Genomic DNA, 14,356 nt, shown 5'->3' with positions numbered 1-14,356 from the left:
ACCATCTGATCTGAAGCCAGCACAAGGCCCAGGACCTGCTGGAGACCACAGGCCTCCAGCTCCTGTGGACAGCTGGGGTCAGCTCTGCTGAACAGGAGCAGCAGGATTGGAGATGCACTGGCCCTTTCCCTCACCTGAACAATACACAGAGCAGCCATGACTGGCAGTTGGCAGGGACTGGTGAGATCCCGTGTAGACCTCTGGGCCAGCCACGCGGCTCGTGTGGGAAGCTCAACATGCAGCAGCAACTGTCCCTGCATGGCCTGTACATGGCCAGTGTCACCCAGCTGCCATGCAGAGATGTTGGTGAAGCCAGCCCTGGACATGTGAAGACACTGAGTGTCTCTGGTTTGGTGGGTTTTGTTCCCATTTGCATTTAGAACCATCTGGAGAAATCTGTGACGTTACCAAGGCTTGGGCCTCGACCAGGTCAAAACATTCAGTTCTTATAGGCCTGGGAGGCATCGAGTCCAAGCACTTTTCAAAAGCCCCAAGTTTTTATTATTGTGAAGCTAGAGTCAGGAGCCATAGATTATGGGAGCAATTACAAAATAAGAGAGATTGCACCTTAAGTGGGAATTTTCATTTGTTCTGGGATTTCTTAGATGACTCTCGAGAGAAAAGGTTGGTACCAAGCGCTGCTTGGAAGGAGGACCAATTAGGAAAATTCAAAGTCATGTTCTTTTCTTAAAAGAACCAGGAAATCAAAACCAATACAGGCACAGGATACGAGGCAAGAGGCCCAGGAGAAAGTGAGCCAAAGCCTCTGAGTGGGCTTGTGTGGTCCCCCCGCGTTGGGCTAGGAGCGCTGCCTGTACTTCACCAGGTGAAGGGACGACCTTCAGTGTCAGGAAGGACTTGCAGAGCTCCTCCTCCTGCTCCACCAGCTCGCTGGGGAGTCAGGCCCCATCTGTGGAAGTCAAGGGCCAGGTACGATAATGTGCCTGAACATGTTCTGCAGAAGGTGAGACCTACATGGAATCCATCATGCATAAAAAGATCCTCACGCTCCCAGGCTGTGGAGCCCTGAGGCTGACCTGCACTCCCACACCCCTGCTCTAGGATGCTGAGGGCGTGGGGAGAGTCAATGAAAAGGGACAGGGAGGAAGTCATCAGCCCCCAAGACGGTCCTCACCTTCAGCCAGGACGGCAATGTCTCCATGCAAAAGCAACCCAGCCCAATTCTGCACCCCAGAAAGCCTGGCAGGAACTCAGAGGGATCACAGCAAACATGCACCACTCCACGATGAGTCACCGTGGCCTTGGCTGGTAGCAGCCCCAGGAAGACGGATCCAAAGCCAGAGGAAAGGTGAGGTGAGCCGCCCACGGGCCAGAGGACCGTCTCCAGCTGTGTGCAGAGTGGGAGCCCACCGCATCCTTGGGGGGCGACCCTCAGCAGCTCTGTCTGGAACTCGCTCTGATATCATCTCTTTTTATCCTCTGCAACTCCCAGCCCTCGGCTTCCCTCCTAGGAACATTAAATTCTAATCCCTTCCAAATCCTTTTCTATAAAAAAATGTGATACTGTGAACAGTTTTATGATATTATCACCTTCCCGGGGATGTAACTTTTAACAGGAGAGTTTTAACATAAAGGAATTAAGGTTTTCAAAAATGTTCAGGCACAGCAAATGGCAGAGGAGTGGTCCTCAGGGTGGGCAGGCTGCCAAGTGCCCCAGGATGGGACCGCAGGTGCAGACCCCTGAGGAGGTGGCCGCAGCCCAGGCTCCACCATGGGAGAGCTGGGAGACCTGTTGTCTGCACCCCTGCCAGCCTCGTAGAGAAGAAGGGCACCCTACAGGGACACTGTCCCCTCTCGCCCCTCTCATGACTCCAACCCTGGCAATGGCTGGGTGCTTCAGGGGCAGACACCTCACCCGGGAGCCGCCTGGACCCCCGCTGTGCTCGGCTGTGACCCTCAGCTTCACCTGGCTGCCCACCCGAGCCCCAGGTACAGCTGCTGCAGGAGGCCCCAGGCTGAGGAGCTCAGGCGCTTCCGCTGGGGATAAACCCGAAACGTCAGAATCTCCTCCCCTCCTCCTCGCAAAATGTCTTCTTATCTAAAATCGAATCCTTAGACTGAACAGTTTAGAACCCCTGTTGTTGGCTATCTGTGGGAATTTCACAATTCCAACTAACGATGGCTGTACCTGAGGACCCACCGTTTATAGTTCCACTCTCAGAGTGCTGGTGAATGAATGGCTCATCTTGCATGAGGACTGGAGGTTCACCCTCACCTGGGATCCATAGGACCCTCGGAGTCACGGGTTGTTCCAGGGGCAGAGAAGAGGGGATGGATGAGTCTAGAAACCAGCATGGTGTCCTTTCACTTGGACAGATACTCTGTATCCACCAGCTTCTTCCTCATTTCAGTTGGGGCTTCCTATAAATGACTTTTCTGCAGACCAGGTTCTGGCTGGGCTGACTCCTGCAGCAACCTGAGGTCGCTGAGTCACTGTGCTCAGATGAAAGTGCCTTTGGGATTTGTGACCCGTGGCCCAGACCCAGCCTAGCTCAGGAGCCCTGACTCAGGTGAGCCTCCTGCTCTCTGCGGGGGGTGGAAAGAGCTCCCGTCAGGTCCCTGCAGTCCTTCCACCTAGTGGCCCATCGGGATGGTTCCTGTGTGTTTGGAGCAGCTGGGGTGCCAGTCCCACCCATGCCCTGTCTGGTTTGTGTCCCACGGGCACGCCCTGGCGCCTGTGCTTGGAGTCCGCGGAGGGTGTGTGGAGCGTATTGCCACCTTCCTAGGTGAGGCTTCGTGGAGGGTGTTTAAACTTCCGTGTCCTTTTGCAGCTTCTTTTCCATGATTCTCTGAAGGCCGGGCAGGTGCCGGGCTGAAGTTCAACCACAAGAGAAGGATGAAGATGTGGGTTTGACGGGGGTTGAGCAGCTCCTCCCAGGAGTGAGCACACATTCACTCCCCACGTCCATGGAGCTGAGGAGGAGCCCGTGTTCATGGAGGGGTCAGTGTGCGACCTGCAGAAAGGCGTGAAATAGCATTTTCTTTGGTCTTTGAAACGCTTGCTGATCACATTGGTGGTGTGGCCCCCGTTTTCCTCCTGTCTTCCTTCTGTGGCTTGTTGTTTGAGAACTTGGCTGGGGACAAGGCTCCAGCAAGCCCCAGAGGCACCTACCACCCAGAGCCACTGGGACACCCCAACTCTGAATGGCTTGGTGAGGGTAACTGGCCCCTTCCATGTGCCGCCTGCCTGTCCTGGGCACACGTGTCCATGCCGCATCCACCTCAGAGCAGTGGACAGAGAGGAAGAGCCGTCTGCCTGTCCCACCCCTCCTCTCCCACCCACCAGTGTGTCCAAGGACTCATGGCCTTCAACAGACGTCTGTGAAACCGGCCGGCTCTCCCGACCTCTGCCACATGAGCGGATCCCAGCTGGCCCTGCTCCCCTCTCCGGCTTCTCCAAGTCTCATTCATCCCTCCAGGGCCACCCATCTCCCTCTTCCCCCTCCAGAGCTCCCTGATCTTTCCATCCACACTATTCTCGTCCCTGATCTCTCTGCCCATGGGTCAGCTGGCCCGTGGACGTGACCCTGAGCCTGAATTGTGTCTGAATCCACCCAGAATCCTAAAACAGAATGGCACAGACAGGGTGGCTGAAATGACGCTCCAGGGCTTCTCACGGCTCTGGAGGAGGCAGGTCTGAGGGCGGAGGGTTGGCAGGTGTGTGAAGGACTCCAGTGTGCAGGTGGCTGTCTCCAGACACCCTCACCCAGAGGACAGAGCCAGTCTCCCTTTTTATAAGGATGCTAATTCGTTAGGGACGCTCTCCTTCCATGACCTCAGATGAGAGAATTCAGATCCTGCAGGTTCGCTGCACCTGGCTTTCCTCCCTTGACCCTGCGGGTCCTGTGCTCACAGTGCCGCTTCTCCCTTGGTGACTGAAAGGCAGCCGTGAGGCCCCCGGAGTAAACAGGAGGCCAACCCTGGGCTTGAAGTAATGGAAGTAAAATGTTAAATATTTTTGTGTTATGTGTTTGTCAATTTTTTGTCACTGTGACTAAAAATCCCGACAGGAGCAACCTGTAGGAGGGAAAGCTTAGTTGGGTCTCATGGCTCCTGACATCTCAGTCCACGGTCAGTCGGCTCCACGGCTCCAGGACCAGCACAAGGAGGCACAGCATGGGGGATGGGCATGGCGGGAGGAGGCTGCTCAGCTCAGGTGGACACCTCAGCCCTGCCCAGGAGGAGCAGAGAGAGCGTGGGGGGAGCCCGGGAAAAGGCAGAGCCTCCGGGCACCTGCCCACCTCCTCCAGCCACGCAGGCCTGCTTGCAGCTACCACCCAGTTAGTCCACTCAAATCATTAGTCCATCAAGTGGATTAATAGCCTGAGTTAATCACAGCTTTCACGATCTAATTTTTTACCTCGTGCATTAGCTCCAGAGCTATGGAGCACACCTCATATCCAAAATGTAACAAGTGGCCCTCTTCAAAGTGGACATGTCCTAAAGTGGGAGAGTTTTAAACATTAAATGAAGAGGAAGCACCAACCCCCAAGATCATGAGGTCAGAAAATCGAAATCATTCATACAAAATGGGGGAGACTGGCTTGGGAGTACCCAGGAGGAGAAGGTGGACACTCAGCCCTGCCCAGGGGGAGAAGGTCACCGCAGCCCTGCCTCAGCTGTTCCTGGGGCTGCATTCAGTGTCGGGTGTCACGTGCTGAGATTCTTGATAAACTGGGATGCTCCCAGGGGCGGGTTGTGGAAGTGCCCCTATGGACATGCCCCAAGGTGACGTCCTGAAGTGAAACAGACGGTTCATCAGCTGTCCTGCAGACTGCCCGCTGTGCCTCCAGAGCTGGAGCTCCAGTGCCAGGCTCCCTGGAGAGAAGTGATGGAGGAGAGGAGAGAGTTTTAGCACTTGGTGAGGACTTCAGGAGGTCAAACTCTCCCGGAGACTGAGCAGTATTCAGGTGAGCACTGAACCAGGAGGTGGTGAGGGTCCCATGCGGGACGGATCCCCTGGGCCTTCCCCACCCCAGAGCAGCCCAGGAGAGAGCTTTGAGGATGCAGGTGGGACTTGCTTCCCTCTAGACGCCCACCTCCTGGGAGGTCCACTCCCAGCAGGTCAACATCAAGGCCAAGAGGTCGTCCATCATCAGGGGTCTCGTTCCTGCTGGGTTGGGTTGGACAAAGAGGCCAAACATGTCTCCTGCTCTCTCCCGTGTGCCCCTCTCTCCGGTCTCTCCCTCCCTCAGCCCCTCTGCAAGTCCCAGGAGGCAGCTCCTGCCGGACCTTCCTTCGGGTCAAGGGCTTGAGCTACTGAGTGAGGCGTGGGACCCCTGAACACCTGGACACAGTAGTCAGCGACCGGGAAGGTGTGGAGCTGAAGGTGCACACAGTGCACCCCCTTCCCGAAGTGGAGCTGGGTGTCCCAGTGAGCTTCAGAACACCCGGCATCTCCCACCTTGTCAGCCATGCTGCCTGAAGTCTAGCTGGCCGACGTTGGAAAGGAACTGAGGGTGACCAGGTGGCAGACGCAGCCCCCTCCGGGTCTCTGAGACCCCACTGAAGAGGCAGCTGGCTGGGCAGGGCTGTGCTTGGGTCCAGCAACTGTCCACACTCAGGGGAGCTGGGATGGGAAGTCTGAGGGAAGCCGGCGTCACAGGATGACAGTGAGGAGGAGGCAATGAGATGGCCCAGCAGGGGAAGATGGCGGGAGTCTTGGGCTGGACCTCCGCAGACCAGAGCTGTGACCCCAGCAGGTCAGGCCCTGGCCTTGGAATCCCTGCAGGCTCCCCTCTGGAGGCCCTCCAGCTCTGAAGAGTCAGCCCCATTTCTCCACATTTGTGTTGTTGGGGAACATGATATCATACTGAGAGCAGTCGAGGCCAAGGGTTGGAAGAATCCATCATGAAACCCATCACCAGAAAGCTTCCATTTTATAGAAAGAGGGAGAGGTGACGTTTTACACAATTTTAGATTTTTATTAGTGAATCTCTGTTTCATTCATTGTTTAAATTTCATGAATGAACTAAGGTGGGTATTTCTTCTTTACTTGTTATTATCCAAACTCTCCTCCCCAATTCAGAAAATTGTTATTTTTGAATCTAGACTTAAAAATAAAAATTCAGCTTTTTGCATCATGTCATTCCAAGTATGTGACGTCTATTCAAATTTTCTTTCACTGTTTCAATCATGGACTTTCAAAGCAAGATAATCAGCACACACCCTGGAAGACCGCTACATTCTTAATAGGACTTTTGTTTTAGCCGAGTTTCTTAAGCTGATTAGTCAGAAGGATGGGATTTTAATTGGGGTCCCCGTTTTCTTTTAGTCTTTGGAGACATCAGGTTTTTTCAACCCACACAATTAATCGGTGGTGAAAATCTTCCCAGGAATCGATCGTTTTGTTCCTGCTCTCGGGTGGAGAGAGTCGCCCAGTCCCGGTCAAGCAGGTTACGGCTCTGTACAAAAGACATCTTAATGATGTCAAAACAGAGTGCACATTTCCTACCTTGGCACCAGAGAAAAGGGAAGAGTCTCTCTCTCTCTCTCTTTTTTTTTTAAGTAGCCAATCTGTCTAAAGTATTCAGCCCTAACTTCATTATGAGTGGACTCACACAAATCCGCACAAGTGTGGGGGCTTTTGAGCGCTTCCTGCCTGGGCCCCAGAGCAGCAGTGGGAATGGACCCGCGGTCGCCGCAGGAATGCATTTACGATCATGCATTGCTTAAGTCTGTTTTTATTTCTCGTTTTATGGAAAATGCGGTGGTAATCCCTTTAGAATTCCCCTCGGTTTAAATCTCAGAGAGCGTTCTCGGCCGCCTCTTAAGGCCTCGAGAGCCCTTCACGTGGCGTAAGCCCATATTCAACAGGTAAAGCCCACTTTGTTCTATAGAGATGGCTGGAAATAATGTGAAATTAAAGATTTAATCTTCTGGGGGCAACGCAGCCTTTCCTTAGTCTGTCACAAAGAAACCAAGGAGTCGAGCACCTTTTCAGTAAGCAGAAAAGTCTTTGATTGGCAGGGCCCATTGCATTGATCCCCAAAACTATGTTGCTAAAAATTTTATTAATACAATTAGGCAAAGAAGCCACGACACAGTCTTAAATGTTGAGGGAGATTTTGTTTCATGATGAAGTTTGCTTCTATTATTAACCTAATTGACAGGATTTATGTGCAGGAGGAAAAAAGGAATCACGCTTTGGTGACAAATTAAGTACTTTTTTCCTGCTCACAGGAAAACCTGACCCTCCCAACACAAATTAGAAGTGGCCGTCAAAGCCACATTGACGTGAGATGAGCAGAGATTTCAGCAGGCTGAATACGCTCTTTGTGGTTTCGTCACTGTGCCTGCGATTAAACTTTTAAAAGAAATATTCTCTCTCTGGTTCATAATTCGAATTCATTTTTTTCAAACCATGGTAGGAAAATACCAAGGAATAATTATTAACTTTGCTTTTGGAAACGTGGTCCACATTCTTCCAGGGAGCCTGAGGGCAGGAAGGTCAGGTGGGAAGCCACTGCTCCGAGCTCACTCTTCTCTGGGGATCCCTGGGAATAACCCTCCCTGTCTCTTGGCAGAGCTGTGGGAAGTCAAGCGATTGCCATTTTCTGGTGTGGAGGCTCAGGGACAGAGACCCACTTGGATCCATGGAGGCAGAGACAACCCTGAGCTGTAACTTCCTCTGAGGTCCACCTGGGGGACACTCTAGGGATGGGCCCCTCGCCTTGTGTTTCACTGGCGGAACCCATGGCGGCCTGTGGTCTTGGGCTGGAGAAGAGGAGACTGCTTGTGAAGAACATCAGCCGTAGAATTCGCTGTCTGTGGGCTGGATGTCACTTAGGACAGGTGACGCTGTCAGGACCTCCTCTAGAAACCCTCCAGCATCATCTCAGCTGCCCTGTGGCCACATGCTGCCACCAGCACTCCAGTGAAGGCCTGCGCGGGCCCCGCTGGGGATCCCAGCTAAGCCCAAGTCCCAGTGCAGGACCACACCCACCCGCAGCGCTTCCCGGCTCCGATGGCCTGAGCAGACTGATGACAACTGCGGATGCTGCGCTGAGACCCTGGGAGACAGTGCACAGGGAGCCGCACAGGACCTCCACATGGGCAGCGTCAGAGCTGGGCATCCTCCCTGGGGTCGCCTGCCTGCAGAACAGTCCCCACCCTTGCTGCCATGGTGCCATGTGGGGCTGACCCCGTGGGTACCGGGAGGTGGCAGATGTCTCTGACCCCCTCACCTGGGCTCTCAAACGCTGTCTGTGGCTAATCATTGTGGAGAGTTTTGTTTGTGAAGACTGTCGTCCCAGCCCTGCAGGGTGGCTGAGCGTGTGCTGGGTGCCACGCAGAGGGCAAACGTGAGGGCCGTGGGCTGGCGTGGCAGATCCCCGGCTCCACATGAGCTGCAGCTCAGAAAGAAGCTGCTAACACCATCAGCCGTGGGTGCCAACCATGGGTGCTCAGCCGAACACGGACTCCCACAGCCACAGGCCCTTCAGGAATGAAGCCCCAGAAGCCGCAGCCCCACCCGACAGCAGACTTTGGCACTGGGGTGGGTTGATGAGGACAGAGAGGGCACAGCTTGTTCATCTCAGCAAGTGCATCTTGGCCACTTGAAATGGGGCCGTTTCTGGTTTCACTCTTCTGTGGGCTGGTCTGGGCTCAGATGAGTGTTCCCAGGGCTCCATACCCCGGGGGCTGAAGTGCCACAGCTGCCCTTCCCTCTGGTCATCAGCGCTGCAGGCTGGCACTGTCCCTCTCCCGTAGGCGAGTGTAGACTTGCCCTCCCGTTCTGGTCAGGGGCCCGTAGAGGAGCCTGCAGGCAGGCGTCTGGGGAGCCCCTGCATTTTGCACATGGGCACTGAGAAGGCAGGGGCAGCCGGAACTCCAGTCTGTCCTGCTGTGGGGCCATCGTGCAGCGGTGAATGGTACGTCGGGACTGGGCAGGGGATGTGGGTCCCGGCAGCCGAGGCGCTGGACAGCCCGACCTCCGATATGGGAGGAAACTGAAGGGTTGCCTTGCGCACACGACTGCTCCTGGAATTTTAGCTGCAGCTAAAAGCTTTCCAAACTGGTAAAATATGACCAAGTTAGTTCTCTTTTAAAAAACGTTCTCCCTAATTATTTGGGAATTCAAGAAGGGCATGGCTTGCTTTCCCTCTTCAGCAGCATCACTTTGGCCACATCGGTGGGTGTCCCAGGCAGGCTTTGGTGGGATCTCCTCGTGCAGGAGCTCATTCTGAACTGCCACCCTGCCTGCGCCTGCGAAGGGCAGGATGATCTTTGCTGGCACATCCACGAGGGTTGTTCTAGAAAGGCTGAGATTCAGAATACAACAGTTACTAATAGGGCATTATGTAAAATTGTGGATGTGTAACCGATGTGATTCTGCAATCTGCATCTGGGGTAAAATTGGGAGTTCATAACCCACTTGAATCTAATGTATGAAATATGATATGTCAAGAGCTTTGTAATGTTGTGAACAACCAATAAAAAAATATTAAAAATTAAAAAAAATTTAAAAAAAATAAAAAAATAAAAAGGCTGAGATTTTGCAGCACTCACCAGTTTACCTGGTTCATTAATAGTTCACTGTAGTCTTGTGATTTATGCCTTATAAGTTTCTTTTTTTAATAGTGAAAAATTTATTAATACCCAATTAATAAATGGGCAAATGAATTTAACAGATACATCTCAAAAGAAGAAATACAAATGGCTAACAAATATATGAAAAAGTGTTCAACATCTTTAGGAATTGGAAAATGAAAACCAAATCTACATCTCACTTCTGTCAGAATGGCAGCCATTAAGAATACGAACAATAATAAATGCTAGAGAGGATGTGGAGGAAAAGGAGCCCTTCCACGCTGATGGTGGTAGTGTAAATTAGTACAACCACCTTGGAAATCGGTATGGAGATTTCTCAAAAGGCTGGCAAAGGAACCACCATGTGATCTAGCTCTACAACGCCTTGGTATTTACCCTAGAGACTCAGAGTCAGCCTGCTCTAGTGACAGGGGCACACCCAATTCACAATAGCCCAATCTGGGGACAAGCCTAGGGATCTATCATGGATGAAGGATAAAGAGAATGTGGTCTATCTACACAGTGTATTTTTATTCAGTTATAAAGAGGAATGAATTCATACAATCTGCAGGAAAATGGAGAGAGCCTGAGGGCATGATATGAAGTGAAATAAGCAGAGCTCAGAGGGTCCAGCGTCGTCTGCATCCTTTCACAGGTGGAAGCTGGAGAGGAAAAGGGAGAAGAGAGGTGGGGGCATCGCATGAAAACCCCAGGGATCAACAACTGAGGGGACAGGGGCAGAGGGAGGGAGGGGGAGGGGGAGGGGAGACACTGAGGAACGACCTTGGCCAAATTGTATTGCTAGACTGTGTGCGTGAAGGAATATGTGACCACAAATCCAGCTTATGTGCGATTATGTGGCACCAATATAGTAATATGGAAAAGTTCCTCGCTGAAGAGCTGTCCTGTCCCCCTTTGTCCCTGACCTACGGGACCCTCCTTACTGCCCCCCTGCCTGCTCCTTTACGTTGACTGAACACCCTCAGGAGCTCTGGTCCCAGGGTCTCTCCTCTATGTGACTGGAGCACTCTAGAGTTCACTTTGGTCCTAAAGCAGAGTACCCCTGGTCATCTCCACCTGGCTGCTCCCCCGTGACAGCATTGGTAGGCAGCTCCACGGTGTGATCAGTTCTGAAAAGAGAAGGGGACCCACAACCTCACCCCACTTACTCAGCTGCTCACACAGCACTGTTTACCCCAGTGGCAGGTACTCTTGTTAAGTGTCCACTGTCCTGAACCCAAACCAGATGAATCATAGTCCCTGATCTCCGAGGGTTTATCTGCAGTTAAATGGGAAGAGGGAAATAAAGAGGACTCACGTGGGATCATTCTAAAGGCACTCACAAGTTATCAGAACTGTGTACCCTGTCTGCTCATTAGTCTCACTCTAAGACCGAGCACCCATGTAGATGTCCTCGTATCTGTCACCTTCTTTTGCATTTATTCAAGTCAGTGGGGAGACACAGAATATGTGTAATATCACAGCCAGGCAGCAGGTCAGGAAGAAGTACCTCCTCACACACCGCAGTCTCTCAGGAAGGAGGGGGTCTGTTCGAAGTCTTGCTTGGGACCATCTGTCTGATTCCTCTTTCTGTGGAGACGGAGCTCACCTGGCTCAAGCCCTCCAGAACCTTAGGTCAGACTTCATCTCGTGCTGTTTGACTTCTTGGCCACAGAGGCTGTGGCTTCATTTGGCCACCCTGCAGATAGTGCCAGGCCCCGTGCGGTCTCCTGTGGCTCTTCTCCCTGCTGGCGTCTCAGCAGAGCCCACTCCAGAGCTGTACCGGGGCCCAGGTAGGTCTGCATGCCCTGAGCTGCTCTCCTGCTGGCTTCGATGCCGCCTCTGCCAGGCAGTGGGTGAACTCTCTGCACCTCTACTTGGACCCCACTCCTGACCATGGGCAGCTCCTGGCTTTCCACCCCGTCCAGGAGAGAGTCCCCAAGGGGGGATTCAGCTGTGAAGCACTGCTTTGCCTTTTCGTGCCGGTGGGTCCAGTCTGTGCCTGTGGTGGCCAGGTCACTAGACACATCCGACTCTCAGGTGAATTATTGGGTAGATCCTTGATTTTAAACATCTGGGCCAAAGGGATGTTTCCTCTTGGAAGGAGCATGTCATGACATATAGTTTGTGAGCTGTTTCTGCACCTTCTTTCTGACAGAAATGAGTATTCAGAATAACAGGGCAAACTCCATTTGGGGTAATAAGTTTTTGCCAGGGAGGAAAGATGTGGGTAACCTCCTGGGGACATCCCCGAGGTAACCCGCAGTCTCCCGAGTAAGAGAAGTTTCAGGCTGGCCCAGCAGCCACATCCCTGGAAGGGACAGCAGCGGTCGACCCCACTGACTGTTCACACATGGCAGCCTGCAGGGTGCGTTCCTCGTGAAGCTCTAGAATTCTCACAGTTAGCACACCAGGTTTTCCACCTGAAACTGCCTTTGGGTAAGAAACACAATCATGTCTCCACAAAGAAATGGCAGATCTCTCTCGGCTCTTGGATGAGCTTTCTGAGTCCTGGGAACCTTGGCTGTCGGCTTTGGGGTGTACGCAGACGCTCTGGGGTTTCACTCTTGTGTTGGTCAGCTGTCCAGAACTTGTCTGGCCTCAGAACCCTATTCCAGGCGGTGTTTGTGAGGGGTTCTGAATCAATGACTAGGACATTTTCTGAGTCATCTTCTTTGTTGCTGATGAATACTCCAAAATTTCTGCAGGAATTGGGTCAGGAAGCTCAGATAGTCTCTCGTCACTTGTCAAAGAATGACCCCTTGCACCAGAGGTCCCGTCTGAGATGGCACCCTTCCCATCTTCCCATTCATGACACTCACCAGCACCTTCCCCGTCACTGTGGATCTCCCAGTCAATAAACTGTGATTCACCTGCACGGGCCATAAGATATCCCTGTTCTGGAGCCTGTCCATCACAGAGCCATGATCATTCTCTCCCGCGATTTAGGAAGTGTTTTGTCTTCATCTGACGGACCACTTCCGCTGGAACTCCACGTTATACCTGTCAGCTCCCTGGTATTCTTAGACGGGGTAGTTTCTTTCTTTGGTTTTGAAGATAATTCAAGGTCCTTTTCTGTAAGAGTCACCTTTGCAGTTGTGTCTCTTCTACCACATGAGGATTTGAAGGCGGTCATCTGTAAATAAGGAAATGGGTCCTCACCAAACACCAAGTGGCTGGCACCTTGATTTTGGACTTCTCATCCTCCAGAACTTGTGACTGTAAGGCTGGCCACCGCGAGGCCTCTCCATAAGTTTCATTTCATTCTTTCAAGTAAGTTTCTGAGCATAAAAAATGATCGCCATCTTTTACTAAGCATTGGCACATGCCAAAGCTAGATCCAGCTGTGCCAGGTCCCCACCTGCACTTGTGGAATCCTGGGGCAGTCCCACGGGTGAGCACGGTCACTGTGCTCATGTTGAGGAAACTGGGGCAGAGAAGAGTGACTTGCTCAACAGCCATCAGTAGGCGGCAGTGAGATTAGATGCAAAACTGACTACAGTCTTGTCATATAAAAAACATAAAAAATAAAAAATAAATGACATTTGGTTAATATTTTTAAAATACTGTCTTCAGTGATTTTAGGACATAACAACATCCATGCAAAATGAAGAATATAGCTTGTATAAGACATTTTATACTTTAACCTCTAATTAAGCAAAACCTTCAAGAACGTGGATTTTGACTTTTATTTACACTCTAATTTTTTTTAAAGAGAGAGTGAGAGAGGAGAGAGAGAGAGAGAGAGAGAGAGAGAGAGAGAGAGAGAGAGAATTTTTTTTAATATTTATTTTTTAGTTCTCGGCGGACACAACATCTTTGTTGGTATGTGGTGCTGAGGATCGAACCCAGGCCGCACGCATGCCAGGCGAGCGCGCTACCGCTTGAGCCACATCCCCAGCCCTACACTCTAATTTTGAAGAATAAATGTCAATAAAAAAAAAAAAACTGACTACAGTCTAATTTTGACCACAGTGCTCTGCCTCCTCTGTGCTGAACACATCTCAGTCTAGGAACTATGAGCTACCTATGTGGGTAAAGGTCTTTATCTTCAAGCAAAAACACCTTCCTTGGTTGAGCTAGGCTCATTTTTTGTTAATCTTAATTTGAGTTTCTCTTTAAAAGGACACTAAGTGAGGACTTTCTGTGAAGCTATTTATTTGGAACTGGATCCCAGGAAATACTACTGGAAGGAGGCAGCCATGAAGGATTCCTATCAAGCAGACAATCGTGTGGGCAAGTGGGAGTTGATTCTGCAGGGCAACTCCAGAGAACCCTGTGGAGGTGGGCTAGGGCACGTCTCCAACTTCTGCAGGCACAGGCTGCAAGTGGCTCCCTGGGCACTTCTGCTCTGCCATGTGCACTGGTAGGGCGGGATTCTGCCATCAAAGAAAGCGTTCAGAAAGAGACCCAAGAGCTGGCATTTGGAGTGGGAGTGGGAGGCACTGCAGTTGCAAGTCTGAGGAGGAATGATTGGGGCACCAACAGTTCACGCTCAACAGAATTTCACACTACTGTGGCTTTATATTTCTATCCAAGTATTTCATCTCCTTAATTTCTAAAGATGAAGTACTGTAGCCTTCACTCTTGATGCCTTTACCTTTGAGATACCTTTCTGTGATCCAAACGTGGAGCAATTATAGATAAAAGTAGAAAGAGACAACCTGAAAAGATAGTCAATTTCAATCTCTAAAAGCATGAAATATAGGTAAAACTATCCTAAAACATTTGCAAATAGTGTATTTATGAAAAATTATATTCTGTGGCCACCTGGATACATCCCAGGAATGCAAGGATGGTTCAA

At 51.4% G+C, this 14,356-nt stretch overlaps 1 pseudogene; it reads right to left on the bottom strand.

The window, feature by feature from the left end:
• Nucleotides 1-11,238: 11,238 nt before the first annotated feature.
• Nucleotides 11,239-14,356, bottom strand: part of LOC113176365 (DNA repair-scaffolding protein-like) — a 64,598-nt pseudogene continuing 61,480 nt past the window's right edge.

Source organism: Urocitellus parryii, assembly GCF_045843805.1.
Source record: "Urocitellus parryii isolate mUroPar1 chromosome 3 unlocalized genomic scaffold, mUroPar1.hap1 SUPER_3_unloc_2, whole genome shotgun sequence".
Taxonomy (NCBI): domain Eukaryota; kingdom Metazoa; phylum Chordata; class Mammalia; order Rodentia; family Sciuridae; genus Urocitellus; species Urocitellus parryii.
Note: the sequence above shows the minus strand (reverse complement) of the source record. Positions and strands in the feature narration are given on the sequence as shown.